Source organism: Tachyglossus aculeatus, chromosome 12 (assembly GCF_015852505.1).
Source record: "Tachyglossus aculeatus isolate mTacAcu1 chromosome 12, mTacAcu1.pri, whole genome shotgun sequence".
Lineage (NCBI taxonomy): Eukaryota > Metazoa > Chordata > Mammalia > Monotremata > Tachyglossidae > Tachyglossus > Tachyglossus aculeatus.
Window position 1 is genome coordinate 16,398,645 of NC_052077.1, and position 13,759 is coordinate 16,412,403.

At 40.7% G+C, this 13,759-nt stretch overlaps 1 protein-coding gene and 1 non-coding gene across 2 annotated transcripts in view; both read right to left on the minus strand.

Annotated features, from left to right (window-relative positions):
- Window positions 1-13,759, minus strand: part of INPP4B (inositol polyphosphate-4-phosphatase type II B) — a 514,133-nt gene that overhangs the window by 320,519 nt on the left and 179,855 nt on the right. Inside the window, exon 3 of the mRNA XM_038755090.1 lies at window positions 4,768-4,856. The gene's annotated coding sequence lies outside the window, so the exon portion shown is untranslated. The remainder of the gene's footprint in view (window positions 1-4,767; window positions 4,857-13,759) is intronic.
- On the minus strand, window positions 11,391-11,527 carry LOC119935954. The gene has a single exon (XR_005453550.1). It is a non-coding gene; the product is annotated as a small nucleolar RNA SNORA7 (small nucleolar RNA).

Below are 13,759 nucleotides of genomic sequence, written 5' to 3' on the forward strand. Positions count from 1 at the left end.
GCAAATGAGCTTGGTTTATGAGTTATACAGTAGAATGGGACCCTGGTGTCTGGTCATAAACCATACCTTGAATAATGGCTCTTACAGGCAAGGCCTTATGTAGATTTGTTGATTTCACTATGAGAACCTGCCATTATTTATAATTCCTGGCAATCTGCCAATGAAACACAAATTTCTTTGAGTGGCATTTCAAAAATTTGAAATGTTTAGTTGTACAAGAAATAAAATGTTTAAGTCCCCTGATGCTCTTAAATCAACAGCCATTATTAAATTCGTAAATTTTAACAGTAATTTTGCCTCTCAAATTGAAGACTCAAATTGTGGAAAAGCTATAGTCTCTCTCCAAGAGTATCCCAATTGAATTTCTCCTTCAGAAAGGCTAATAGCTGCAATTAATATAAGCAGAGCATGAAGAAACACTTGCTTCCTTCTATCTCATCTAATGGCTTTCTTTCGTCAAGAATTCCAGAAGGTATATTTTTGCTATCAGAAGTATCCTGGGTGAACCCTTCATACTCTCATCACAATATGTAACCTTTGCAAAATGTGACTAAAAGAACCAGCAGCATCTGTTCTTACATGTAGAAATCTCGGGATGATGACTCAGAAAATGTGTCCACGAGAAAATTAAAATAGGAGCAGTGATTAAGGACGATAAAACCCTAAGAGCACCTTTTATTTCAACTGAGAAGTCATGAAGGAGATGTTTTAGCATCCTTATTCTGCTGATGAAGGTTAAAAATAATAATGATGATGATGATGGTATTTAAGCGCTTACTATGTGCCAAGCACTATTCTAAGCACTGAATCACTTCCTTATTTGGGGACACAACATCTATTAACTAACAGTGATTGGAAGAGACTGTTCTTTCAATCAATAAGTACCAAACACAGATCCTAACATAACAAGGGAAAAGTATACGGTGCCAAATTAAAGGTTATGAAGCCATAATGTCATACTATAAAGCAATCAATCAATTATATTTATTGAGCGCTTACCATGTGCAGAGCACTAAGTGCTTGGGAGAGTACAATACAGAGTTGGTAGACACGTTCCCTATACACAACGAGCTTACAGTTTATAAGCAGCTCTAACTTTCACCAGTCCAGATCAATATATTTTAGCTGTCATATACCGTGGCTCAGTGGAAAGGGCACGGGCTTTGGAGTCAGAGGTCATGGGTTCAAACCCTGGCTCCACCAACTGTCAGCTATGTGACTTTGGGCAAGTCACTTCACTTCTCTGTGCCTCAGTACCTCATCTGTAAAATGGGGATTAAGACTGTAAGCCCCCGTGGGACAACCTGATCACCTTGTAACCTCCCAGCACTTACAACTGTGCTTTGCACATAGTAAGTGCTTAATAAATGCCATCATCATTAATATTATTATTATGTCACCAATGCCCAGGGAAAGAACTCCCTATTGTATAACCCAGTTGGTTGTACCTTTATTATTTCGGATTGGAAAATAGAATTTTACCCTCAACATATATACAATATAACTTGCATAAAACTAACAATATATATGATGCTGAATGACTTTTAAAAAGATGTCCTCTCATATTACAGGGGCAAAAGTAAAGCTGAGTCTACCTAACAAAAAACAGGTTTTTTTAAGACTGTGAGCCCTGTGTGAGAAAGAGACTGTCCATCCCGATTATCTTCTAACTCCCCCAGCACTTAGTACAGTGTCTGGCACATAGTAAGCACTTAAATATCATCAAAAATATTTTTTTTTAATGTCAGCACAGAATTTTTAAAAATGTCTGGTTATGGGCAGTGGTGTCTTGATGTCTTAGCATGATATGGCTACTCCAAACCATAGTCAATATAGTGAGCTCTGGCCATGGTCCCTCTCCAGAGACTACAAGGTGTTTGGTGAACATAGCTGAAGCTCCCTTTCCCCACCAAAAGTCATGGTCCTCTCTTGTGACAGAGCAGCCCTGTGACACCTGCTGTTTGTTTCACCTTTCTTTCCAAACAGAAGCCCTTCAGATTGGCCATCAATGGATCCAAGTCTTGGATTTTATGTTTTACATCCTCTCTAGATCCCTGCGGACAAACATTCAGAGGGAGTCATGTTTTGGTCCAAGGAATCCAGTACAATTTGCCAACACTTGACACTTGTAGACCCAGCCTTTGACTCCCATGCTTGTCACGAGGAAAGCTAATAATATCCAACTTGTCCATGTGACGTGTACAGATATAACAAGAAATTGCTCACGGTGCCACAGTTTTAAAAATTTGTAATCTAATATCATTCTTCGGATGATTTTATAGACCTGCCTCGAGTGTTATGAAACTCAGCTAAACACCCACCAGTGTTTCAGAGCATTACGAAAGGTTCAATGTTAGCTACAGTTGTTTTAGAGGAATATCGATCATTTTGTTTGTTTGCATACGCTGTATATTTTAACAACTCATAACACTGTCAGTAACTGGCTGTGCCTGGGCAGTTTCATCTTGATACCTATGACAGCTTCCCTCATGTCCCTCCTTGACAAATTTCCTCCTCAATCCTGCCCAGCTGAGCAGTGACAGGAGCCTGTGAGGCAAAAATCAGCCTTTTGGCTCACAAATCTCCCTCTCTAGCCCTGAGCCTATTCAGTAACTCCCTCTCCACACCCTTCAACTTTCCAGAACTATCTCCCCAACTAACCCACTGTAAATACATCTAACTCTAAATACACCCAACTTGCTGAACCCTTGGTTCAGCTGTGCATTAAGTCAACATCATTAAAATCCAACTTTTCCTCTCCATCTAAACTGCTACCATGCTGATCCAAGCACTCATCATAGCCCAAGCTGATTACTGTATCAGAGTTTTTGCTGACTTTCATGCTTCCTGTCTCTCCCCACTTCAGTCCATATTTAACTCTGTTGCCCAGTTGATTTGTCTCTAAAATTATTCAGCCCATGTTTCCACACTCCTCAAGAACCTCCATTGGTTGCCCATTCACCTCCACATCAACCAGAAATTCCTCATTGACTTTAAAGCATTCAATCACCATGCCTCCTCTGACCTTACTTCTCTGATTTACTGCTGCAATCCAGCCCGCACCCTTTGCACTGAAAATGCCAATCTATTACACGTAGATCTAGTCTATCACCGCCACCCCCTTGCCCTTCTCCTGCCTCAGGCCTGAAATTCCCTCTCCCTTCACATCTGACATACGATCACTTTCCCCACTTTCAAAGCCTCATTAGAAGCATACCTCCTCTAAGAGGCCTTAACCAACTAGGCTCTCATTTCCTCCTCTCCCTTCTGTTTCCTCCCATTTCTTCTCATTTCCTCCCTCCCACTCCCAATCACTTGGACTTGCACCCTCTACTCGCCCTACCCTCAGCCCCACAGCACTTACGTACGTATATCCATACTTTATCTGTTTATATTAATGTCGGTCTCCCTTTTTAAACTGTAAGCTCTGTGTGTGCAAGAAACATCTCTACCGACTCTTATGTTGTACTCTCCCAAGCGCTTAATAATATTAATAGTAATAATGGCATTTATTAAGCACTTACTATGTGCAAAGCACTGTTCTAAGCGCTGGGGAGGTTACAAGGTGATCTGGTTGTCCCTCGTGGGGCTCACAGTCTTAATCCCCATTTTACAGAGGAGGTAACTGAGGCACAGAGAAGTTAAGTGACTTGCCCAAAGTCACACAGCTGACAACTGGTGGAGCCAGGATTTTAACCCATGACTTCTGACTCCAAAGCCCATGCTCTTTCCGCTGAGCCACGCTGCTTCTACAGTGCTTAATACAGTACTCTGCACACAGTAAGCACTCAAATATTATTGATTATATTATATAATATATATAATACATATGTATATATGCATATGTATTATATGTATATATATGCATATATATAATATATTTTATATATTATATGTGATCAAATATTACAACTCTAAAAGGCATTTGGGGACTTATCATTTTGCGTATTAAACACACTAAAATGTGATTCCTGAAGGGATTGGCATAAGCTTCTGGCACACAGGTTCAACTCACAGCAGAGTCAGCGTCATGTAACCTTCTGAGGAAGATAAATTCAGGCATTTTCCTATTTACTAAGAGGATATTTTAGGACTGGGACCAGGGCCTGCCTCTGTCTGACTTTCATAAGAGTAAATAAGAGACTGGAGGAGCCATTTTTCCTGCCCCAAACTGAATTTTTGTGAATTGAATCAAAATAAGGGCCCATTGCCTAACACTCAACAAACATATATAAAAAGGCATTAAGTAACCATATTCACCAAGAATCTGGCTAAGACACTAACTATCTTATAGAAGTAAAGCATTCTGTGCTGGAAATAAATATATGACAAGTTATTAGCAGTTAACACTCTTCCAAACATAAATATTACTTTGATTAAGTTGTGGAAAACAGATTTATAAATTAGGCAATATGGTCTCAGTGTTTTGCACATAGTAAGCGCTTAATAAATGCCATTATAAAATATGTTAGAGCCAGTTTCAGACTATGCGGTTGGCAAAGATGAAAGGGAGCATGGCACTGTGCAAACCACCATCACCAAAATCAAATCCAATGCATGGGTTTCTGGTCCTGAAGCCTTTCACAAGACTGAGGCTCATTCTTCATTTTCAGTGGGAGGCTAAATCATCACTAGATCTAACAGTTACTTGCATCAAAAAATATTAAAATAACGGAATATTATGACATTAAAATGATGGAAAATATGCCAGAACTCCAAAATCGTGGCAATTTTTTTACTGAAGCAAAAAGGTCAAATGGTTTTTACCTATTATGACTTCTGCTTCTTTCTTTAGTCTTCTTGGCTTTGAACAAATGGCACACGTCACATTACTCCAGCTTTATTAGACTTTGTAGCTACGAAGAGATTAAAAGGAAGATTCAATTACACCTACTTATAGTAATATCTATGGTAATTGTTAAGCTCTTACTATGTGTCAAGCACTGTTCTAAGTGATGGGAGAGTTACAGGTTGGCCAGTCTCAGTCCCACATGGGGCTCACAGTCTAAGTAGGAGGAACAGGTATTGAATCCCCACTTTACAGGAAACTGAGGCCCAGAGAAGTGAAGTTACTTGCCCAAGGTCACACAGCAGGCAGGTGGTGGACCTGGAATTAGAACCCAGGCCCTCTGACTCCTGGGCCGTGTTCTTTCCTCTGGGCCAAGTGCTTCTCCTAAAATGCAGGTTTTGCAGTCTCACAAACCCCCTAGGTCAATGAAAACTCATGTTGTAGCACTCACGGAGTTCAGTGCTCATGGGATTTTCATCTCTCCAGAAATTGTAGTCTACGCTATGTTAGTGTATAAAAGCATAGTCTTTTTTAGTATAATTTCAGTCCTGGGTCTGAACTAATGGCTGTGTTAAGTAGGGCTATTATAAAAGGGCATCTGTGGCAGAATTTAGTCCCTTTTAGTGCTGAATGACCTAACAGTAACCTTCCCTGTGGTGTTATAAATAATATGTTGTCACATTAAACAAAAATGTGACTAAGGCACTACTAACCAGCTGACAGTTCTGTACCATCTGCTTCCTGGAACCAGGTAATAAAACATATCCAGGAAACATGCTCCCTCTGAAATGATGGGCAATGGATGTATCCTCACTTTCCCATTAATTTGATCATTCATTCATTCATTTGAAGGAAATTTGAAGCAAAGACAGGGTTTGACCTTGGCCTCCAAAACTCAAATTAACCCAGAGAGGCAACCCAGACAGCATCTGTGATAGCCTTGCTGACAAGGAAACTAACTGTATTTGTTGGGAATCTACTATGTGCTGACCAATGTATGCAGTGTAGCTTAGTAGAAACAGCACAGGTTTGAGGGTCGGAGGACATGGGTTTTAATACCAGCTCTGCCACTTGTCTGATGTCACTTTTCTGTGCCTCAGTTACCTCATCTGTAAAATGGGGATTAAGACTGTGAGCCACAAGTGGGACAACCTGACTTCCTTGTAACTACCCCAGCACTTAGAACAGTGCTTGGCACAAGCGCTGAACAATTACCATGATTATTATTACTACTATATAAAAGTAGTAAAAGATTGGGATCCTGAACTTGTGGAATTTATTCCAATTCAAGAGACAAGCAAACACACACTGCCAGATATGCAATTTATTGTGATTCGGTGGGAAAAGCCTCTCTTTCATCGTCAATGGCATTTGTTGAGTGCTTACTGTGTGCAGACAGTGTTTTCCTCACCAAGGACCCAATTTCTTCCCACAAACCCAATATTAATATCCTCCAACTCGAATTCCCTTCACAAAAAGCCCACAGTATAGCCATCTTCTCTAGCCTGCTGGATGGAATGCACCTCCAGTCATCCCATCTTGTTTTCTTTTAAAATAATTAAAGTGCTAAAGAGTGGTGGGATGTCGTCTTCTGTTCTGAGATTCTAAACTTACAGTTCCTAAGTACTTTCTTTCCATAAATTGTTTTCGTCTCAGATGTTGCATAATGCAATCCTTGTAGTTTTTTAGGTGTGACCAAATTCAGTAAGACTTAGAAGGATTCCACAGTAGTTTGAGTTTTGAAGTACTCCATATTTTGGATCATGATCTTCAAGTGGTCACACCTTTCTGGGAAGTATGGTTCTGGAAGTCTCCATAGGTCTAACCTAAGAACTCTCTGGGCCCAGACAACTTTATTTATAAAAAAATCACAATTACTACTACTGGTTGGTCTTTCTTTTTAAATGATTTTACTGTAAAATGATTTTACCAAATAATATGGTGGTGATCCCATTTTATTACCTAAACTGTTATGAAGAATGAGCCAATAACTGCCATTAACTCCTGTTAACTATTTTAATTTGATCATATTAACTTCAACTTGCAATCAAAGCTAATGGAGCTAGCTGGCAAATGCTATGAAGGACTTCTGGTTGAAATACCACAATGTCATCACAGTTCACTTAAGCAAACTTCAGTAAACATAAGGAAAATACACAGCAAAAATACCTGACTCCGCTCTGTTATAAAGCCTGATATTTAATAAAATTTACAAACTTAGCTAAAATGTGGAGAAGTATAAATGATACGGCTTGTTCTCAAATTGAACAAAACAAGATGAAGAATCACAGACCCTGCAATTCATATCAGCAGCCTAAGGATTTCCTTGGCAAAGCTCTTTCAAGTATCTTGAATATAAAAACCTAATATGACAAGCTGACAACACGGTTCTTTTTGTTAGCACTGATAAGCACAGATTCTGAGGACTTTCACTGATTTAAACACAGCAATTATGCATTGATTTCCAATCCACAGGTGTTTTAAAGTGCTCCCGGCTTTTTCAGTCAGGTAAATTCAATATGCAGGCCTGTGTGGTAGAGCTTATTTCTAAAATCCCCCAAATTGTAATATATTGAATATAAAGTATCTTTTCAAGCCCTAGCAGTATATACAAACCACCATCAAGAATTTGGGGAAAAAAGGGTAATAAACCACATTCAGATGAAGCAATCGTCAAACCCTTTTCTGAAGCAATTCAATAAAAGGAGCTCTAAACTTTTTTCCATATTTTATTTCTGCATGACCATAAATAAAGTTGGTTTAGAATTCCCATTCTATGCTTTTCTTCCAAAGGAATATAAATCAGGAATGAAAAAAAAAAATCACTTCAGATATAAACTTGACCGGGAAAGTGTTAGGCCTTGAGCAACTTAACTAAATATATAAAAGCATGCATAACAAAAATTCATAGGGACACATTTACTGTCCCATCAAACTCCAAATTCTGCACATTGGCCAGTTTAAGGCAGCAATTTTATCATGGTTTTAATTTTGTTAGTGAAATCTGGAAGGAGATTCATAGCCCATATGATTTAATTGCTCACAGTGTTTAGGACGACCCTATATATTTTACCTGCTCTGCAACATTTACCACTGAAAAATAGCTACCGCTAGCAGAGTCATTATCATTCAAGGAAGAAAGATGGACCCCAAAGCCTAAATCCTTTGTAATTCCAATCCAGAAAACTATCCAGGAGGCAAATGCAACGTGCAGTAATTTAACAGTTTGCCCAACAGTTTACACTTCACTGCTAATCCACAGGAAAAATACAGATTATATGTGCTTATGAGTCTGAAATGCCATGTTGACTCTAACATTCGAAGAGCAATGATGGCCGTAACAAGAATGTTTTTGCATACAACCTAGACTAGAAATTCTGTCTGCTGTGCGACCTTGGGCAAGTCACTTCTCTGAGCGTCAGTATCCTCATCTGTAAAATTCATTCATTCATTCAATCGTATTTATTGAGCACTTACTGTGTGCACAGCACTGTACTAAGTACTTGGGAAGTACAAGTTGGCAACATAGAGAGACGGTCCCTACCCAACAGTGGGCTCACAGTCTAGAAGGGGGAGACAGAAAACAAAACATATTAACAAAAAAAAAATAAAAAGAATATGTACAAGTAAAATAAATAGAGTAATAAATACATAAAAACATATATACATATATACAGGTGCTGTGGGGAAGGGAAGGAGGTAAGGCGGGGGGGGATGGAGAGGGAGAGGAGGGGGAGAGGAAGGAGGTTCGATGTCTGTTCTCCACCCTAGACTGTGCGTCTCACATGGGACAAGGATTGTGACTGACCAAATTATTTTGTAAGTGCTCAGCACAGCGCATTGCACATAGTAAGTGCTCAATAAATACAACTGAATTGAATGAATGTATCTACCCCAGAGCTTAGGATAGTGTTTGGCCCTAAGGAAGCACTTAACACTTTAACAATAATAATAATACTATAACAACAAAAAAAATAACTCTCACTGTCACAGATGCCCGCTTCCCTAGGACCTCAATCTTTTCTGGGCTCACTGCTCCCAGGGTATCAAGAGCTGCTGCTCTAAAACCAGATGATGGCTCCGTCCCATCCTAAGCAGCATGGCTTAGTGGAAAGAGCATGGGCTTGGGGGTCAGAGGACATGGGTTCTAATCCTGGCTCCGCCACTTGCCGGCTGTGACCTTGGGCAAATCACTTCTCTGTGCCTCAGTTACTTCATCTGTAAAATGGGGAATAAGACGGTGAGCCCCACGCGGAACAACCTGATTACCTTGCGTCTAACCCAGCACCCCTCCAGACAGCACCTGTATTTATGTTTGCACAGATTTATTACTCTATTTTACTTGTACATATTTACTATTCTATTTATTTTATTTTATTAATATGTTTTGTTTTGGTGTCTGTCTCCCCCTTCTAGACTGTGAGCCCGCCGTTGGGTAGGGACCGTCTCTATATGTTGCCAACTTGTACTTCTCAAGTGCTTAGTACAGTGCTCTGCACACAGTAAGGGCTCAATAAATACGACTGAATGAATGAACTTAGAACAGTGCCTGGTACACAGTAAGTATTTAAATACCATAATGATGTATTATTATCTCTCCAAGGTACACAGGTTCCGTCCAGGGGGCCCAGGTTCTATCACTCCCAGGGCCCCAGGACCATGGCTTTGGGGTGTCCCAGCCCGGCTGCTTTCAGGTGGTGAAGCCTCACGTTTACAAGACAATGAGTCCTGTTTCTCTGAGGTGTCCAGACCCTGAGCAAAACCAGCAACTTCGTTCATTCATTCCACTGTGTTTACTGAGAGCTTACTGTGTGCAGAGAAGTGTACTAAGCGCTTGGAAGAGCGCAGTACAACAATAGACAGATTCCCTCCCCACAACAAGCTCACAGTCTAGGGGTGGGGGAGACAGATGGCAAAAATAAATAAATTACAGGTATTTACATAAGAGCTGCAGGGCTGGGAGAGGGGAAGAAAGGGAGAAAGTCAGTTTGAATACATACTCATGGGCTTTCTCTCATCACTGTTCCTTGCTACTCCCACTTGGTGCAACAGTGAACCTAACTTTTACTTCAGCAGTAAGGAAATATTGGCATCTCTCCCTGGTGCTTCTGCCCCCCCAGCATCTCCTCCACAACCATGCCTCATACTTCTTTGTCCCTCTCTAAATTTCCTTCTTATTTTTTTCTACCTATCACAAATGGATCTGCTGTAAAGAGAAAAAAAAAACCTTCATTGAATTCAGATGGTCCCTGACCCTTCAGTAAGAAAACATTGGCATCTCTCCCTGGTGCTTCTGCCCCCCCAGTATCTCCTCCCACCCATGCCCCATACTTCTTTGTCCCTCTATAAATTTCCTTCTTAATTTTTTCTACCTATCACAAATGGATCTGCTGTAAAGGGAAAAAAAACCTTCATTGAACTCAGATGGTCCCTGACCCTTCAAAAATAAAACAGGAATTCTGATCTTATTTTTCTCATTTTCTGGCCCCCTCAGAGAGAGCTGCAACCGCTTCCAAGGTCCTGGGGCAGCCAGGAGAGGAAGAAGGATCAGGATTCACCACTCCAGAAGGCAGAAAGCAGCTTTATGGAAAAGAAGTCCAAGGGCCTATTGTAGTTATGCCTTTGTGGGCAAGAGAGTGAGGAGTGAGAGCACTGGTAAAGCACAGGTAGTAGGAAAGTAAGGTAGATAGGGTTCTGGGGAGCAGAGGATCATAAGATGAATTTTCCTGCAGTTCCTGAGTTGCTGCAGTTGCTGGAGAGAGCACATCCCAAAAGAGCTGGAAATCTGGGATGAATGGAAGGGTTTCTTTAATTCATTCAATCATATTGAGTGCTTACTGTGTGTAGAGCACTGTACTAAGCGCTTGGGAAGTTAGCAAGTTGGCAACATATAGAGATGGTCCCTACCCAACAATGGGCTCACAGTCTAGAAGTGGGAGACAGACAACAAAACAAAACATATTAACAAAATAAAATAAACAGAATAGTAAATATGTACAAGTAAAATAGAGTAATAAATCTGTACAAATGTATATACAGGTGCTGTGGGGAGGGGAAGGAGGTAGGGTGGGGGGGATGGGGAGGAGGAGAGGAAAAAGGGAGCTCAGTCTGGGAAGGCCTCCTGGAGGAGGTGAGCTCTCAGTAGGGCTTTGAAGGGAGGAAGAGAGCTAGCTTGGCGGATGTGCGGAGGGAGGGCATTCCAAGCCAGGGGAGGACATCTTGACCACAGTCCTAAGATACCTTTGGATCCCTGCTATTGGTCCATGGGAAAGAGCACTGCTGGAAATCAGGAGACTTGGTTCTAGTCCCAGTTCTGCCTGTATTAATCAATCAATGGTATTTATTGCATGTTTACTGTGTTTCAGAGCACTCTAAGCACTTGGTTGAGTACAACCTAATACATTAGCCCATTGGCTAATTCTGGCAATAACCATATATACATTTCCCAATGAGCCCACCTATTTGTTTGCTGCAGCCCAGGCCTTGGCAGGAAATGACTTGCTAGGAGGGATAAGAAAGGGATAAGAGAGGCCTTCCCAATCTGGGAGTCCCTGCCCTCGACCCTCTCCCATGCCACTGCTGCCGACACAGGTGAGTTTTGACTTGTAGCAGATGCCTTCCACTCGCTAGCCAATGCCCAAGCTGGGAATGGAATGGATATGCCTCTGCTTGACTCTCCCTCCCCTAGTCAGGACCCGTAGAGTACTGGAAACTCTCCAGGTGTGATCCTGAGAGGCAGGAGGAAGTCACTATTACTAATCAATTCCTCTCTGCAGGTACTTGATGCTTCAGTGCTAGAACCAAGGTTTATCCATCATTCCAGATCAGCAATTTTTTCATCCTCACCCCATTACAACTTTAAAGTTGCTTTCCCATTTCCCCACAGCACCCTGTACCCCCTTCTCCTCGGCCCCCTACACCATCAAATTCATACCCACCCTCCTGATCCTATCTCCATTTTTCAAAAAAAACTGTTTCACGGTCAGGCGGGCCCCTTTACTACTGCAACCTGGAGTCAGTCACAGCCACTGGGCCAGGTCAGGCCACGGCAGGATGAGAAAGGGTGAGGGAAGCAGTGATCCCACTCCCGGGCTTCCTCTTGCTTCCTAGATAGGCCTTTATAGCTGAGGTGAATCCAAGGGCTTCAGCTGAGGAATGGGCCACACAGTTGTGAAAGAGAGTTTCAAAACACAATGTTGGATGGGGGAGAAAATGGGAGGATGCAAGGACATTGTTGGGGTGGAAGCGGCCTTGGGGAAACAACTTTACAAGTCATGATGTAGAAGGTGGGTGGCGGCAGAGAAGGGGGTAAAATTTCAGAAAAGACAGGATGAGGTTGAATGTAAGAGACAAAGGGTAGGGAGGAGGGAGAGTTGCCTGGGCACCAAGCAGATATGCCAAGGTAGGGACCAAATGGCTGCTTTACTTCTGTTGCTGTAGAAATCGCTTCTGCTACGGTGGAAACTTCTCAGAAATGTGGGCCAGCCTGTTGTATATGGGGAATAGGAGTCCAGCTTCCACTGAGCACCTGCGCCCCTAAGTCATGCACAAAAAAAAGCACACATACATGTACAATCCTCTTCATTCCCTTTAGCTACCAACTCAGCTACTTCAAAGAACACTCTCAACACAAACTCTTCAACATTGACTTTTCTGCTGGCTCTTTCCTTCCTATGTCTTTAGACTGCAAAGTCTTCAGGGAAAACAATTTGTCTGGAACAATTTCATCCAACATTGAACTCCATGTTTATTTACAAGGCTTTATCAATAATTAATAAGGACAGTAATAGCCTGTAACAATATTTAATAGTTGAAACCTTAGGTCATTCCATACAGGCACACACACACACACCACACACACACACACACACACACACACACACACACGCCATTCACCCCCAAATTAACAAATATCAGCAAATGAATAAGTTTCTGTTTAAAAACCACATTTAAGAAAATTGCTTGAGTTTAGAAAAGACTAAAGAAGCCCTAGACAATATGCTGCATTTTTCAGGCTTTTAAGACCGAGTTGCTGAGCACAGTTTTTATTGAATAAGATATTAATTTTTTAATTTTCTTTTTCACCACAGGTCAACATTGTAGACAAAAAGGAGGAGAGGGAAAGAGGGGACAATTTTTGAATCACATGATGGGATCAATTTTTAGGAAAAAAAAAAGGTGAGCTGCTGCTCTCATTATTGTCCATTTTTTTCTAAATGCAAAGTTTGATTCTTCATCTCTTGTACTTTTTTCTTAATCATCACCACAGTGCCACCATGAACACAATTTAAAGCCTCTAAAGTGTACAGTAGAGCATATAACAAAAATAGATCACCAAAAACTTTAATTTGTTTCATTATCACTTTTCCTTCAGGGAACAATTTAACAATTCTCAGAAAATTAAACTAGAATGAGAAAGCTGTAAATGGCCTACTCCTTTTGTACATTTTCAACAGTCAATTTTCAGTGGTTCAGTGACCCGCAATCATGTGGCTTTTTAAATAACCAAACTAGAGAATTTATTAAAAAAAATAATGGTTTGCTCAACAGATTTTTAAAAAAACAATAACTTGTAGTGGTGATTTTTTTAGACAAACTTTAAATATTCAGTTTTTGATGGATAGAAGTTCCTTGATGTAGAGCTCGGCTTAAAAAAAAGCCTCAACAAATAAGAAATGTGCAAAGGATTTATTAATAATGAAGAAATGAAGGGATAAGATTTTAAAAGATCGTATAAACAGATGTGAGTTTGGATTTTCAAATGAAGCTAAGTGATTGGAGCTACTAAGGCCATGAAGCACAGATTGTCAGTTAATATTTATTGAGCACTTACTGTGTGCAGAGCACTGTACTAAGCACTTGGGAGAGTTTGATATAACAATAAACAGATACATTCCCTGCCGACAACAAGCTTACAGTCTAGAGGGGGAGAAAGACATTACTATAAATTGCATGAAAAACAATAATTGT